The following is a 15,588-nucleotide window of genomic DNA, read 5'->3' on the forward strand; positions in this document are numbered from 1 at the left end:
ACTCTTTTTGCTACCTCTATGTGATTTTATCAATTAGAAATAAATTAGGCTATGTGTAATGGAATATCCAACTTTGCTTTAACCAAATAAAGATTTATTTTTTCCTACACACCAGAAAATTGGGAAATAAGTAGTCACTCCCAGTGTTGTTAATGTCTCAGATTCCTTTGATCCATCCTTGATGGTGGCAAGGCCATTTCTCTGCTTCCCTTTCAGACCACCCACCCTCCCAAGTAAGGTATAAAAGGTGTGCCTCATCTAATTGACCAGAGCTGTGACATGTAGCTACCTCTCTTCTTAAGAAAAGTTGGGAAATGTAGCTTTCTAATTGAACCTAAGTTTACCCCTAGCCAAATCTGGATTCCAGGCATTTGCAAAACAAATAATGATATTACCACAGTTGCCATGATTATGATGTAACCATGATTTGTGACCATGAAGCACCCCTAAATTTAACTGACCTACATTGTGACTGAACCCACAGCCTACCATTATCCTTTAAGTAACTGAGTTTACCACCTCATGCCATCTAGTAGGCAATTATCAGTTTTGCTCACTTGCCCCTTTATTATATGATGTGTATTTCCTTATACCTGTGCTTCATTAATATAGCCAACATTCACTGAATACCTACTCTGTGCCAGGCACTGTTAATACAAAAATGAATAAGGTACCCCATTTGATAGGGGAGATGGATATCAACAAAATTTACAAGTACCACAACCTGTAACCCTCATGCTCAAGGCAGATGTTATTGACAAGGTGGCTCATCCATGTCATCACCAGATAACTAAGCTGGTGACTTTAGCCTAGGCCTTCCAAGCAGTGTAGCTCCTCTGCACCCCTCCTATCCCCAGCCCCAAATCCTTGTGTCTTACTGAGTTGATTGTCTTAGAAACATATAAACATGACTATGAGACCAGCTTCAGAAAGCACGGTCTGTTGTATTGAACACATTGGTGCTTATGGTAAATGGTCAACCACTCAATGCCAGGATCATGGCCAAAACTTTATGAGACTTCAGATTCCAAATCTTTAGCCACAGGGAACTCTTCCAATGGCCAATTCTTAGGAAGTCTGTGAGGACAATCATTGGCCATAAGGAACAGCTTAGAGTAAAGCATAGGTAATACCCAATGAATACTAAGAAACCATGGTTGTTATGGATAATCAGAGGAGACAATCTGTTATTCCCCCATAGTGTTACCTCTTTTAGAAGCATCTACATTTCCTGCAGAGATAGGATGTTTTTATTAACTGAGCTCTGGATCAAACTTGCACTAGCATACAGGTGGTGTGATATCTCTTTACCTTGACAGCAACATGAGTCTGGGCTTGTGAGATGAATAGTAGGACTTCATCAAGATGTTGTCCAACTACTCAATGTGCATCATCCATTATGCCCTGGCCAAGGAGATCACAAAACTGGCTCCACCTCTCATCACTTCTGAGAAAACTTCCCCCAGTCTTCTCTTGCTCCTAAACAACTGTAATTTTTATAGTCATGTGTTACATACTGTGCCAGATATGTGTCAACGAATGGCTATAAAAAAGTTAATATTTATTAGCCAGAAAGCATAATGTTAGATTTTGGCTTTTAGAAGGGGAGGTTTTATTGATCCACCTACACATTGGCATGTGAACTTATTTTTCCATGAAAGCAGAGAAGAAATTTATTAATTTATTTGAACAGCTTTGTCAACATTGTTCTGAAAAGAACAAGTTGGAATGTAGTTAGCAGTGTGCTCCATTATGACAAAAGCTTTGCAAATGGCACAAAAGGTTATCAGAGTTGACTATTAAGGACCATATGGCACCAGGCTTCAGGAAAGATACAGTGGAGTAGGGAGAACAGAGACCCCATCCTAACCTGCCCCATCAGGGGAGTTCACCCTGGTGATGGGTGAGGTGTCAGGTGGCATAGCTGGACCATCCTTACATCTCACTGGGGAGTTTGAACTGTATTGTCTGTGGGCTAGAAGGCTTTTGAACTTTTTGAACAAAGGAATGACATGATCAGATTTATTTTTTATTATAAGAGCAATTTATGCTCTTTGTAAAAACTTGATGTTTATGAAGTAGAAAATGGAAAATTCTTGCATCCTATTCCTCAGGTGTGTCTTTTTTTTTTTTTTTTTTAAGACAGCCAGACAGGGTCTTTCTCTGTTTCCCAGGCTGGAGTGCAGTGGTGTGATCATGGCTCAGTTCAGTCTCCAACTACTGGGCTCAAACAGTCCTCCTGCTTCAGCCTCCCGAGTAACTAGGACTACAGGTGGGTGCCACCACACCCGGCCAATTTTTAAAAATATTTTTGTGGAGATTGGGTCTTGCTATATTGCCCAGGCTGGTCTTGAACTCCTGGACTCAAGTGATCCAGGCCTCCCAAAGTGCTGAATTTACAGGTGTGAGCCGCCGCACTCTGCCAAAGGTACCTATTTGTAAAGGCTGTTGGATGTCTTGCCAGACTTTTCTGCATGCTTTCAGGTATATCATATATATATATATATATATACACACACACACACACACACAGTATTATACATTGTATACATTATACATACACACAGTGTATAATGTAATATATATGTTTTATATATTTATTTGTATATTTTTGACCAACAGGGGATTAAGCTATACAAAATGTTTTATAATGGCTTATTTAAGACAGGGTCTCGCTATGTTGCCCCGGCTAGCCTCAAAATCCTGGGCTCAAATTATCCTCCCACCTCAGCTTCCCAAGTAACTGGGACTACAGGTGTATGCCACCACTCCTGGATGGCTCTTATTTTAATCTAACAAGTAGTTGTTAGATTAAAACAACTTTAAATAAATACATTTGTATACTTGTGAGGTGTGTGTGTATGTAAGTGTATGTAAAATCCACCCTTAGAGGGGGAATTGCTGCTGGGCATGGTGGCTCATGCCTGTAATTCCAGCACTCTGGGAGGCCGAGGCGGGCTGATCACCTGAGGTCAGGAGTTCAAGACCAGCCTGGCCAACATGGTCAAACCCCGTCTCTACTAAAAATACAAAAATTAGCCGGGTGCGGTGGCGAGTGCCTGTAATCCCGGCTACTCAGGAGGCTGAGGCAGGAGAATTGCTTGAACCTGGAAGCAGACGTTGCAGTGAGCCAAAACTGCGCCATTGCACTCCAGCCTGGGCAACAGAGTGAGACTCTGTCTCAAAAAAGAAAAAAAAAAAAAAAAAAAAGGAGGGGGGAATTACTATATCAAAGAGATGCATATTTCAGGTTTTGGCAGATGTTGTCATATTGTGCTGTAGAAAGGCACTCTACATCCCGCCATCAGCATATGATCGTGCCTGTCTACACACCTTTGCATTATCAGACTTTTTAATCAAAATTGTTCTAAATCATAGAAAAGATTTAGATTTTTATGTAATGAAATGTATTAGTAATTTCTTATGCCCTTGGGGTGGGTTTATCATACTTTTAGGAATGTCTTCCTCAATTCAAGATTATAAAAATATTTTTACCCATGGTTTCATCTGCTACTGTCGTATTTCTGTAATTTTTTTTTTTAATTTTTATTTTAAGAGACAGTCTCACTCTGTCACCCATACTGGAGTGCAGTGGTATGATCATAGCTCACTGCAATCTCGAACTCCTGGGCTCAAGTGATCCTCCTGCCTCGGCCTCTCAAAGTGCTGGGATTTAAGGCATATGCTACCACATCCAGCTCTTTTTGTTTTTAAATTGATGTGTTTGATTTGTCTGGAATTTTATTTTGATATATGGAGTAAGAAAACATAAAGTAGGACCAGGCACGGTGGCTCATGCCTGTAATCCCAGCACTTTGGGAGGCCGAGGCGGGTGGATCACAAGGTCAGCAGTTCGAGACCAGCCTGGCCAAGATGGTGAAACCCCGTCTCTACTAAAACTACAAACATTAGCTGGGCACCGTGGCAGACGCCTGTAATCCCAGCTACTCATGAGGCTGAGGCAGGAGAATTGCTTGAACCCGGGAGGCAGAGGTTGTGGTGAGCTGAGATCGCGCGCACCCCTGCACTCTAGCCTGGGCGACAGTGTGAGATTCTGTCTCAAAAAAAAAAAAGAAAAAAAAATACAGTAAGGAATATATAGCTTCCTGTTCTGCATTCCCACAGTGACTAGCCAGTTATTAAAAAATCATTTGCTGAATAATTCATCTTTTCTCCACTGATTTGAAGCACTCTTTTAATTATAATTTTCCACATTGTTGTATGTATCTTTTTTCCTCAACTACCTAGAGCCTCAACAAGATTAGTACAGTGGCCCTCCATATTCATGGGTTCTACATCCATGACTCCAGTCAATCATGGATCAGAAATATTCAGGAAAAAAATTGCGTCTTTGCTGAACACGTATAGACTGTTTTCCTTGACATTATTCCCTAAATAATACAGTACAACAACTGCTTACATAGCATTTGCATTGTATTAGATATTATAAATAACCTAGAGATTACATTTAGAGAATACAGGAAGATGTGTACCTAAGGAGGGGGCATTAGGTTATTTGCATAAGTTATACACAAATACTTCTCCATTTTATTTTGTTTATTTATTTTTTGAAACGGAGTCTTGCCCTATTGCCCAGGCTGGAGTGCAGTGGTGCAATCTCGGCTCGCTACAAGCTCCGCCTCTCGGGCTCTCACCATTCTCCTTCCTCAGCCTCCTGAGTAGCTGGGACTATAGGTACCCACCACCACGCCTGGCTAATTTTTTTGTATTTTTAGCAGAGATGGGGTTTCATCATGTTAGCCAGGATGGTCTTGATCTTCTGACCTCATGATCCACCCGCCTCAGCCTCCCAAAGTGCTGGGATTACAGGCGTGAGCCACCGCGCCCGGCCCCTCCATTTTATTTTTATTATTTATTTATTTGTTTATTTATGGAGACAGGGTCTCTGTTGCCCAGGCTGGAGTGTAGTGGTGTGATCTTGGCTTACTGCAACCTCCACCTTCCAGGTTCAAATGATTCTTGTGCCTCAGGCTCCTGAGTAGCTGTGATTGCAGGCCTGTGCCACCACACCCAGCTAATTTTTTTTGTATTTTTAGTAGAGACGGGGTCTCGCTATGTTGCCTAGGCTGGTCTCGAACTTCTGGCCTCCAGTGATCCGCCTGTCTTGGCTTCCCAAAGTGCTGGGATTACAGGCGTGACCACTGCGCCTGGCCTATTTTTTAGAGGCAGAGTCTCTCTCTGTTGCCCAGGTTGGAGTGCAGTGATAACAATCATAGTTCACTGCAGCCTCGAACTCCTAGGCTCAAGTGATCCTCCTGCCCCAGCCTCCTCAGTAGCTAGGACTACAGGTGCACACCACAATGTCAGGCTAATTAAAAAAAAAAAAAAAATTTATAGACATGGAGTCTTAATTATTGGGTCTTAGCAGGCTGATCTTAAACTCCTAGCCTCAGGCAATTCTCCCGCCTTGGCCTCCCTAAACACTGGGGTTTTGGGCATGAGCCACTGTGCCCAGTCTCTATACCATTTTGTTTCAGGGACTTGAGCAACCATGGATTTTGGCATACACCAAGGGTCTGGAACCAATCCCCCAAGGATACTGAGGGATGACTGTATTATATTGGATGGAGACTGGGGGGAAGGAAAATTGAACCTAAGCACTGTAGAGGGTTGTGGTATCAAAAATCAGTTAACACCTAGAGATAGGTGTGGAGAAGAGTTCTTTTTTGATAGGATGGCTTGGAGATTGGAGAGACATTGTGGAAGACATTCTCAGCAGGTCCCCAAGTTCTCTCCTCATCTGGGCCCATTGCTTTCTCTTCAGCTTTTTTTTTTTTCTTTGAGATGGAGTCTCACTCTGTTGCCCAGGCTGGAGTGCAGTGGCATGATCTCGGCTCACCACAACATCCACCTCCCAGGCTCAAGCGATTCTCCTGCCTCAACCTCCCGAGTGGCTGGGACTACAGGCATCTGCCACCATGCCCAGCTAATTTTTTGTATCTTTAGTAGAGATGGGGTTTCATCGTGTTAGCCAGGATGGTCTCGATCTCCTGACCTTGTGATCCGCCCTCTTCGGTCTCCCAAAGTGCTGGGATTACAGGCATGAGCCACCGCGCCTGACCCCTGCTTCTTTAAATAACTAATTTTCAAACTTTAACCTATATCAGAATCACTCAGAGGGCTTGTTAACAGCACATTGCCGGCGCCACCCCCAGCATTTCTGGCTCACTAGTTCTGGGTAAGGTCTGAATATTTACATTTCTATCAGGATTCCAAGTGCTGTTGCTGCTGTCTGGGGACCACACTTTGAGAACCACTGCTCTAGACTGAGTCCTCTTCACTCCCGTTTTAGATTACTCTAACGGTCTCTAGTTGGGCTTCTTTTTCTAGTTTTCCTGTCCTTTAAAGCCTCCTGACTCAAATTAGGACTGCAGTGGTGAGAATAGAAGTGGAGAGAAAGGAATGAAGCTGAAAGACATTTCAAAAGAAGGATTAATGGGCTTTAGAGACTGAGTAGATGTGTGGGACAAAGGACAGGAAGCAAAGAGACATTTTCTAAACATGGACACCAGATTTACTCTTTGGAAAACACTTTTTTCATCTTGTTATTTCCCAGTTCAAGAATCTGCAGTGAGATAAATCTAAAATGAGATTTATTTGAATAAAATACAGCTGACAATTGACACCCAACCGGTGTCGCTTCTCCGGTTTTGTCTAAGTCAAATCTCATTATGACAGATGACTTTGCAAGTAGATCTCTGCATTACCAAATACTTTCATGGTCGAGCCAGTGACCTACTTTAAGCAGTATCCAATTTAACAATTCCAGTTCAGCAAACTAGTTTGGATAGCATTTTAGGACTTGCAGAATTTAATCTGAAGTACTATGGTACATTTGTATATGTAAAAGAGCTGTTAATTTCGAAGGGTTAGTTTAAACCCTATTTAGAAATCCTGTTTATCATATGAATATATTTTTTTAAAAAAACATTATATACTGTGCTTTCTGATTTACCTTTTTCTTATGCTTGCTGTTGGACAAAAACAAGGAGGGGGATATTATGCCAGATGCTCATGTTTGCAATTATAAATGCAGATGAGGCCAAAGTGTGTGTTTGTACAGGTGGGATGAAATAAACAAATGACAGTGAAAGCCTGCTTATCAGGATCATTATTTGTTGTTGTTCCTTATTAGGATTCATTATTTGGAAAATAAGTATAGAGAAGACAGTTTAGGTTTTTAAGATACTTAATATGTGACATTTAATTGTTTCTTAATTTTTAAGAGCTAACTTCTTAGTCTTACATGATTTGGCCTCACATGTGTGGATGAGATTTTAAATATGCGGGAATCATAGCTAGTTATAAAAGAGTGCCAGGTATTTGCATTATAATAAAACACCTTTATTGATGTATAATTTATATACTGTAAACTTCACCCAGTTTAGATATACAATTAAAACATAGTAAATTGCCCAGTTGTGGTAGCTCACACCTATAATCTCAGCACTTTGAGAGGCTGAGATGGGTAGACTGCTTGAGGCCAGGAGTTAAGAGACCAGCCTGGGCAATGCAGCGAGACCCCATCTCTAAAAAAATAAAAATAAAAAAATTGACTGGGCGTGGTGGCTCACGCCTGTAATCCCAGCACTTTGGGAGGCCGAGGCGGGCTGATCACCTGAGGTCAGGAGTTCAAGACCATCCTGGCCAACATGGTGAAACCCCGTCTCTACTAAAAATACAAAAATTAGCTGGGCGTGGTGGCGCGTGCCTGTAATCCCAGCTACTCGGGAGGCTGAGGCAGGAGAATCGCTTGAACCAGGGAGTTGGAGGTTGCAGTGAGCCGAGATGGCGCCAGTGCACTCCAGGCTGGTGACAGAGCGAGAGTCTGTCTCAAAATAAATAAATAAAAATAAATAAATAAATAAATAAATTAGCTGGTCATGGTGGCATGTGCTTGTATTCCCAGCTACTCAGGAGGCTGAGGTAGGAGAATGGCTTCAATCCAGAAGTTTGAGTCTGCCATGAACTCTGCTCATGCCACTGCACTCCAGCCTGGGTGACAGAGTGAGACCCTGTCTCAAACAACAACAACAAAAAAAGTCTGTATAGTTGTACCATCATCATTCGCAACCCAGTTTTTAGAACATTTCCATCAGCCCAAAGAGATCCCTCTTGCCTGAGTGCTGTCAGTCCCTTTTCCCACTCTGTGCTCCTGGCAGCCCCTAAAAATTGAATCATACGGTACATAGTCTTTCAAGTCCGGCTGCTTTCATTGAGCATAATATTTTTGGGGTTCATTCATGTTGTAGTAAGTATCAGTAGCTTGTTCATTTTTATTGGTGAGTAGTTTTCTACTGGGTAGATTTACCACAGTTTGTTTATCTATTGATTACTTGATGGACAAAAAAGACATTTGGGTTGTTTCCACTTTTTGACTATTATGAGTAGTAATTCTTTTTTTTTTCTTTATTTTTTACCTTTTGAGATGGAGTCTCACTTTGTCACCCAGGCTGGAGTCCAGTGGCATGATCTTGGCTCACTGCAACCTCTGCCTCCCAGGTTCAAGCGATTCTCCTGTCTCAGCCTCCCGAGTGGCTGGGATTACAGGCATGTGCCACCACACTTGGCTAATTTTTGTATTTTTTGTAGAGACAAGGTTTCGCCATGTTGACCAGGCTGGTCTCAAACTCCTGACCTCAGGTGATCTGCCCGCCTTGGCCTCCCAAAGTGCTGAGATTACAGGCGTGAGCCACCGCGCCCAGCCGAGTCTATCTTTTAAAAGAGAAAAAGAAGTCTGGGCCCGGTGGCTCATGCCTGTATTCCCAGCACTTTGGGAGGCCGAGGCAGGTGGATCATGAGGTCAGGAGTTCAAGACCAGCCTGGCCAACATGGTGAAACCCCGTCTCTACTAAAAATACAAAAATTAGCCAGGCGTGGTGGTGGGTGCCTATAATCCCAACTACTCAGGAGGCTGAGACAGGAGAATCACTTGAACTCGGGAGGTGGAGGCTGCAGTGAGTGGAGATGGTTCCATTGCATTCTAGCCTGGGCAACAGAGCAAGACTCCGTCTCAGGGAAGAAAAAAAAATTGTTTTCATAGTCATTATCATTTGAGCCCTACAGTAGCCTTAACAACAAGTAGATAGGACAAGTAGTATTACCCTCATTTGTTGTTATCCAGAGGGAGTCTACACCTGTATTCTCAGGTTATTGCCATAGGAAACCTATCAAGAGTATGCTTCCGTTTTGTGGTGTACACACAGGATAGAGGAGCACCAAAGGACTACTTCTATATGTGATGTAGATCCAAATTTGGAGTCAGTTTATTCATTCTGCAAATATTCAATGAATATCTGCTACCTGCCAGGCACTGTGCTAGATGGTGGAGGATTGAGATGTGAAAGATTTAGTCTCTGCTCTTGAGGAATTAACTGTCCATAAAGGCTGTATACAAGAAAATAACTGTAATACTGGGCCATGGGAACCCAGAAGCAGAGGATCTAACAAGGTAGAGTGGGGAGCAGAGAGGAGGGTGTCAGAGTGTATTGATGATATCATAGCTCACACTTACCTGGTGCATACTCTGTTCCAGGCACATTCCAAACACTTTACATATGTTTACTCATTTAATCTTCACTTCAACCCCTTACCCTGTTTTACAAACGAGAAGGCCACAAAACTGAGGCTGGTACTTTGACCAATCGCACACTGCTAGTGAATGGTAGACCTGGAATTTAGACCAATCAATCTGGCTCTGGAGTCTGTCTCCTGAAAAGGTTTCTCAGAGGAGAGGCATCCGGGCTGTGTCTTGAATGACAGCTTGTAGCTAGTCTGGCAGAAAGGTGATTGGGATATGTCTACATGGTTTTCTAGGCAGAGATGTATCACAAGTAAAGGTAAAGAAAGCACACGATTGAGAGCAAGTGTGGCAGACTACTTGTGAGAAAAGATGGGTGGTAAGGAATGAGACTAGAAAGACGAGGCTGAGGATGAAGGGCCTGGCAGGCCATCCGAGGAATTTGGGTTCCGTGATCTAATTTTTAAAGTTATACCAAAAATACCACTTTTCCTTTTGTATTAATTTTATTTTTGTTTTGATTTAAATCTTTTAAATTGTGAAATATATCACACAGTCAGAAAAGTGCATAAAATACAAATGTAAAACAATGAATTATTTTAAAGTGACCACCTCTGAGGTTAGGAAATAAAACATTATAGCGGCCCAACAGACCCTTCTTAGTGACCTTCACTAGTCACAGTCCCTCCCCTCCCACCTACAGGTAACCACTCTTTTGATTTATTTTCCTTTCTATTTTTACTGCCCATGTCCCTGTGAACATTGTAGTTTTGCCTGGTTTTGAACACATGGAGTCATATGCTGTATCTCCTTTTGTGTCTTGTCCTTATGTTTGCGAGATTCATCCATGTTGTTACATGTGGCTGTCCCTTCGTTTTTGTGCTGTATGACATTCTATTTTATGAATATACCAGTGTACTTAACCATTGTGCTATTGAGGATATTTGGGTTGTTCCCAGCTGGGGACTATTATGGATAGTGCTGCTGTGTGTGCCTTTGGGGTACATGTGCATACATTCTGCTGGGTATGTACCTAGGAGTGGGATTGCTGGATCATGGGGCATATCTGTCTTGAACTTTAGGAGAATCAACCCAAACCAATCTCCAAAGTAGATGTAATAATTTGCATTCACACAAGTAGTGTGTGAAGATTTCTGTTGTTCCATAGCCCCAGCAACACTTAATCATATCAGACTTTGATGTTTTTAGCCATTGTGGTATATAATGGTGTATCATTATGATTTTCTTTTGCATCACCCTTACTTACTACTGAGACTAGATGCCTTTTCCTATGTTTATTGGCCATTTGGATAATTTAGGTTTTTTGGTCATTCGTTTGATGACATGTTTCATCTAGCCCCTTGTCCCTTTTCCTGTTGGGTTATCTTTTTTTCTTTTAGAGCTTGTTAGAACTCTTTATTATTTTGAATATGGGCCTTTTATTGGTTTTATGTTGCCTGTTTTTTCATTTTCTCGAGGGTGTCTTTTTTTTTTTTTTTTTTTTTTTCAATTTGAGAGCAGGTACTGTTTATTAACTGACCAGCTTAGAAAAATAATCATGGTAGACACCTTAGTTTATTCTTCTAATAAGCCTGTTGATCTGGTCCTTCCTGTTGCCAGCATCTCCACCTTCTACAAAATGGGTGGTCTTTTTCTTCATTCTGCCTCGTGGAGAAGATAATTTTAAGGGCCACAGGAATTTATTTGCTTCTTTGAAGCATTTTCCAACAGTATAGATCTCATGAATCAGCCCCTCCAGCAGATGTTGCCATATTTACCAAGAGATCGAGCAATCAAAGTGTTATCTGTCAAAGCAATTCGCTTCTTATTGAATTTGCCATAACCACGCTTGTAGATTAGTTCATTTAGTGACTTTAGATTTGGGTACCCCCAAGCAATATATGACTCTACAATCCTCAGCATGTTAATTGAAGCCTTGTTGAGCTTCACAAAGGTTCCATTGAAGATTTCAGGAAGGCAAAGAAGCCGCAACACCTTTCGGACCTTCGGGCTCACACCATTGATACCTCCTCTGATCCTGATGGCAAATGCCAATTTGGGTTCTGCAGGTATATAGAAGTTGCCAGCTTTTCTTGCCACCCTCGCCATTCAATTTCAGTTCTGTCCATCTGCCTATGTTCCTTGTGACAGTGCTTTGCTTTTTCATAGATAAGCTTCCTCCTTGCCTTTCGAAGCATCTTTTGGGCAGACTTCTTTCTCAGACGCTTGATCTTCAGCTCTGTAAAATTCCTTCACTTTTTCTTAAGGATTTCTGGCACAGCAGGAACCTTCTTCTTCTTTTCTACACCCTCCATGGTTCCAGCCGGAAAAAGAGGGAGGGTATCTTTTGATGAACAAATATTCTTAATTTTCATGTAGTCATATTTGTCTGGTTTTTAATACTAGATACTTTTTGTATCCTATTTAAGAAATCCTTCCCTACCCCTAGGCTATGAAGCATTTTCCCATATTATCTTCTAAAAGCTTTATTATTTATCTTTCATATTTCAGTATACAGTTCACCTGGAATTTGATTTTTGTGTATGGTAATTCTTAGCCAACTTATTAGTACGCCTCTGTCTTTAAAATTTTTTAAATATTCTGTCCAGACTTTCTGGCTGTCCTCAGCAGAATGGTTGGTCTTCATTACCTGGTTTACCATTCCCAGAAGCAGAAATGTCTTTTAAAGTTTTAGTTTCACTTTGACTTAAAAATGATCTGTCCCATCTTGTTAAGGGGCCTTAATGAATATGTTTACTGAAAAATAAAAAAAGACTGAAAAACGATATAGATTCATGACTGTTTCTATTTTTTATTTTTAAGAGACCAAAAAGAAGCTTCTGTTTCCTCTCTGCTTCTGTCAGCTATAAAATACTGTTAGACAAATTTAAGCTTGCTACATAAAATGAACATGGTTATACTTATTGCAGGATAATTTCAGAACATTAATCACAGGAAAAAATTAAATTAAAAAATACACACTATCCAACATTGACTTTGATAATAAAACGGCTTAACTAAGGCAGTGGCTACCCCCCTTTCTCTGTTTATCCATAAATTTAAACCTCTTTTTTGGCCAGAGATGGACTGTATGCAAACCGCATCCAGAATGCTTTTAGTTTGTGCCACAAAATATGAAGAAAATGTTTTCAGTTTATGGCAACTAGATCCATGACATATGATGCTCCAGGAACTGTTTTTACAGTGCGCAAGATGCACAGGAACAGAATAGCAAACTCACATGATTGTTGGCAAGGAAAACCTGGCTACGTGGCTGATGTTAAATTTGCTTTTTAAGACAGCCAGATCAAGAAATGTCTGAAGACTTTGAGACTGAAGCAGGGTGATGATTTTGCAGTTAGTAAACACAGCCCCGGGAAGCCATGGCAAGGCAGTTCTGGTAAGCCATTTACAGCTTCTCTTCTGGAGAGCACAGTGGAGGCTCTGGAGAGGAAAACCTGACGTGGCCTCTAGAGAATGTTGCCCAGGGCAGTAGAGCCTCCCTGATGGCACTGCCGTCAGCACCACCCTGCACAGCCCGGCAGAACCCTGCCTTACCCTGGCCATCTCTGGCTCTGAGATTCACCACAGAGGTTAATTTGGTTGCAGCTGAGCTGTTAAGAGTAGGGGTTTGTGTTCTTGGAAGTTAGGGCTTAGGAGCCACACACTTCCTTCTTGCCCAGCTCTTGCTTGCTTAGACCATTTTCTTTATCTTTTTCAATGAACGCTTCTCAAAGTGTGCTCCTTCCTCCCATCCAAGACCCTTTCAGAAGGTCACAACTATTTTAATAATACTAAGATGCTGTATGCTTTTAAATTCATTCTCTCATGAGTGCACATTGGAGTTTTTCCAGACACGTGATACTGCAAAAGATTGAATGCAAAAGTATATATTTGGGTACAGCTGCTGTTGCTCAAGCTAGACATTAAAGAAATTTGCAAAGATGTAAAACAGTGCCACTGTCCTCAAATTTTTAATCGTTTGAAATACAATTTTTAATTTAAAATGCAATAGTTTATTATTTTTATTTTAAGTTCCAGGGTACATGTGCAGGATGTGCAGGTTTGTTACGTAGGTAAACATGTGCCATGGTGGTTTGCTGCACTGTGAACCCATCACCTAAGTATTAAGCCTAGCATACATTGGATATTTTTCCTGATGTCTCCCTCCCCCCGCCACCCACCCCCAGCCAACAGGCCCAGTGTGTGTTGCTCCCCTCCCTGTGTCCATGTGTTCTCATTGTTCAGCTGCTAATTATGAATGAGAATATGCAGTGTTTGATTTTCTGTTCCTGCATTAGTTTGCTGAGGATAATGGCTTCCAGCTGCATCCGTATTCCTGCGAAGAACATGATCTTATTCCTCTTTATGGCTGCATAGTGTTCCATGATGTATATGTACCACATTTTCTTTATCCAGTCTATCATTGATGGGCCTTTGGGTTGATTCCATGTCTTTGCTGTTGTGAATAGTGCTGCAGTGAACATACGTGTGTATGTATCTTTATAATAGAATGATTTATATTCCTTTGGGTATATACCCAGTAATGGGATTGCTGGGTCAAATGGTATTTCTGGTTCTAGGTCATTGAGGAATCACCACACTGTCTTCTACAATGGTTGAACTCATTTACATTCCCACCAACAGTGTAAAAGCGTTCTTATCTCTCTGCAGCCTTGCCAGCATCTGTTGTTTCTTGACTTTTTAATAATCACCATTCTGACTGGCATGAGATGGCATCTCATTGTGGTTTTGCATTTCTCTAATGATCAGTGATAGTGAGCTTTTTTCATATGTTTGTTGGCCAAATAAATGAACTAATACTTCTAATGTTTCATAGTTATAATTTTTAGTATGGCAAATATTGATAATTAAAATTAAGATAAACAAGAGCTCTTTGAGGTCCTCCATAATTTTCTTAAGTGTAAAGGGATCCTGAGACAAAAGGGTTTGAGAATCACTGCTTTAAATCCTGTCAGTTCCAGCTGGAATCCCAGTTTCTCTCTGAAGGCGGCACAGGTTGTGTAGCTCACCGTTTTCTCTATGTTCTCTAAACTTCTGTGCCACTCAGCTTAGTGCTTAGCTTTTTTCTCCTTATATATAGTGTAAGGCCCCTGAAAAAGGGGATCAGATCTGAAATGAGAGTTTTTTGAGACTTCCAAGGTATACAGTGCTGGGCACAGCATAAACAGTTGTTAATGATTATTCATATTACTGTCATCATTGTCCATGTTCAACTCACGGGTTTATTGGAGAAGCGGTATACATCTAAAATTTGTGAACAGTCTCACCTCATAAAATCAATATGCAATATAGAAAAAGAACAAAGGTTTTTCTTTAATCACCAATAAATTGGTCACAAAAGTTAACATGTTAATCTGCTTAATTATTTCTTTTAATTTTAATTTTTAATGTAAATTGCCAAATTATAATTGCATATACTTATGGGGTACAAAGTGATATTGTGATTTATGAATATAATATGGAATGATTAAGTCAACCCAATTAACATATTTATTACCTCTAATCTGCCCTCTGCTTAATTCTTATGTGACCAACAATTGCAATAAAACCTGGACGTAGGCCCTTGCTCTGAAAACTTGCTGAGCACAGTGCCATGTACTTAGTAAGCATTCAGTAAAGCTGGTTGAGTTGAATCTGCTGTTTCAGTAGCTGCCTCTGCTGTTCTTGTAACCCTCGGTGAATTCCCTACCATCCCTGCCTCTACCTGTAAGTGATTTGCAGTTGTTTTAGGCTTTCAGAAGGCAGTCTTACTTTCTCAAGCCTTTTCTGTTACAGAATTGACAGATTATTCTGGGGCCAGGCTGGAGGGGGCATAAATTAGTTGAGCAAGCTGGATTAATACCCCAAGTTTGGGTATGAGTCTTTCTGATCATTCCTACTTTGGACTGAGTTTGTTTTTCTTAGGCAACCTTTCCTGACTTCCAAGACATAGAAATCAGATTAACATTCTTGTGCCAGGGTCCTACCATCAGTCCCAAAGTTTCCTTCACTGCTTCTCCCAGGAAGTCTGGGGATGCCGTGCA

The 15,588-nt window shown here is 41.2% G+C and overlaps 1 protein-coding gene and 1 pseudogene across 3 annotated transcripts in view; one reads left to right on the top strand and one right to left on the bottom strand.

Moving 5' to 3' along the window:
• Positions 1-15,588, top strand: part of TNRC6B (trinucleotide repeat containing adaptor 6B) — a 285,267-nt gene that overhangs the window by 51,289 nt on the left and 218,390 nt on the right. The gene's annotated exons all lie outside the window — the stretch shown is intronic.
• On the bottom strand, positions 11,034-11,856 carry LOC129023089 (large ribosomal subunit protein uL30-like; annotated as a pseudogene).

The sequence above is a fragment of the Pongo pygmaeus genome, chromosome 23 (genome assembly GCF_028885625.2).
Source record: "Pongo pygmaeus isolate AG05252 chromosome 23, NHGRI_mPonPyg2-v2.0_pri, whole genome shotgun sequence".
In the NCBI taxonomy this organism is placed as follows: domain Eukaryota; kingdom Metazoa; phylum Chordata; class Mammalia; order Primates; family Hominidae; genus Pongo; species Pongo pygmaeus.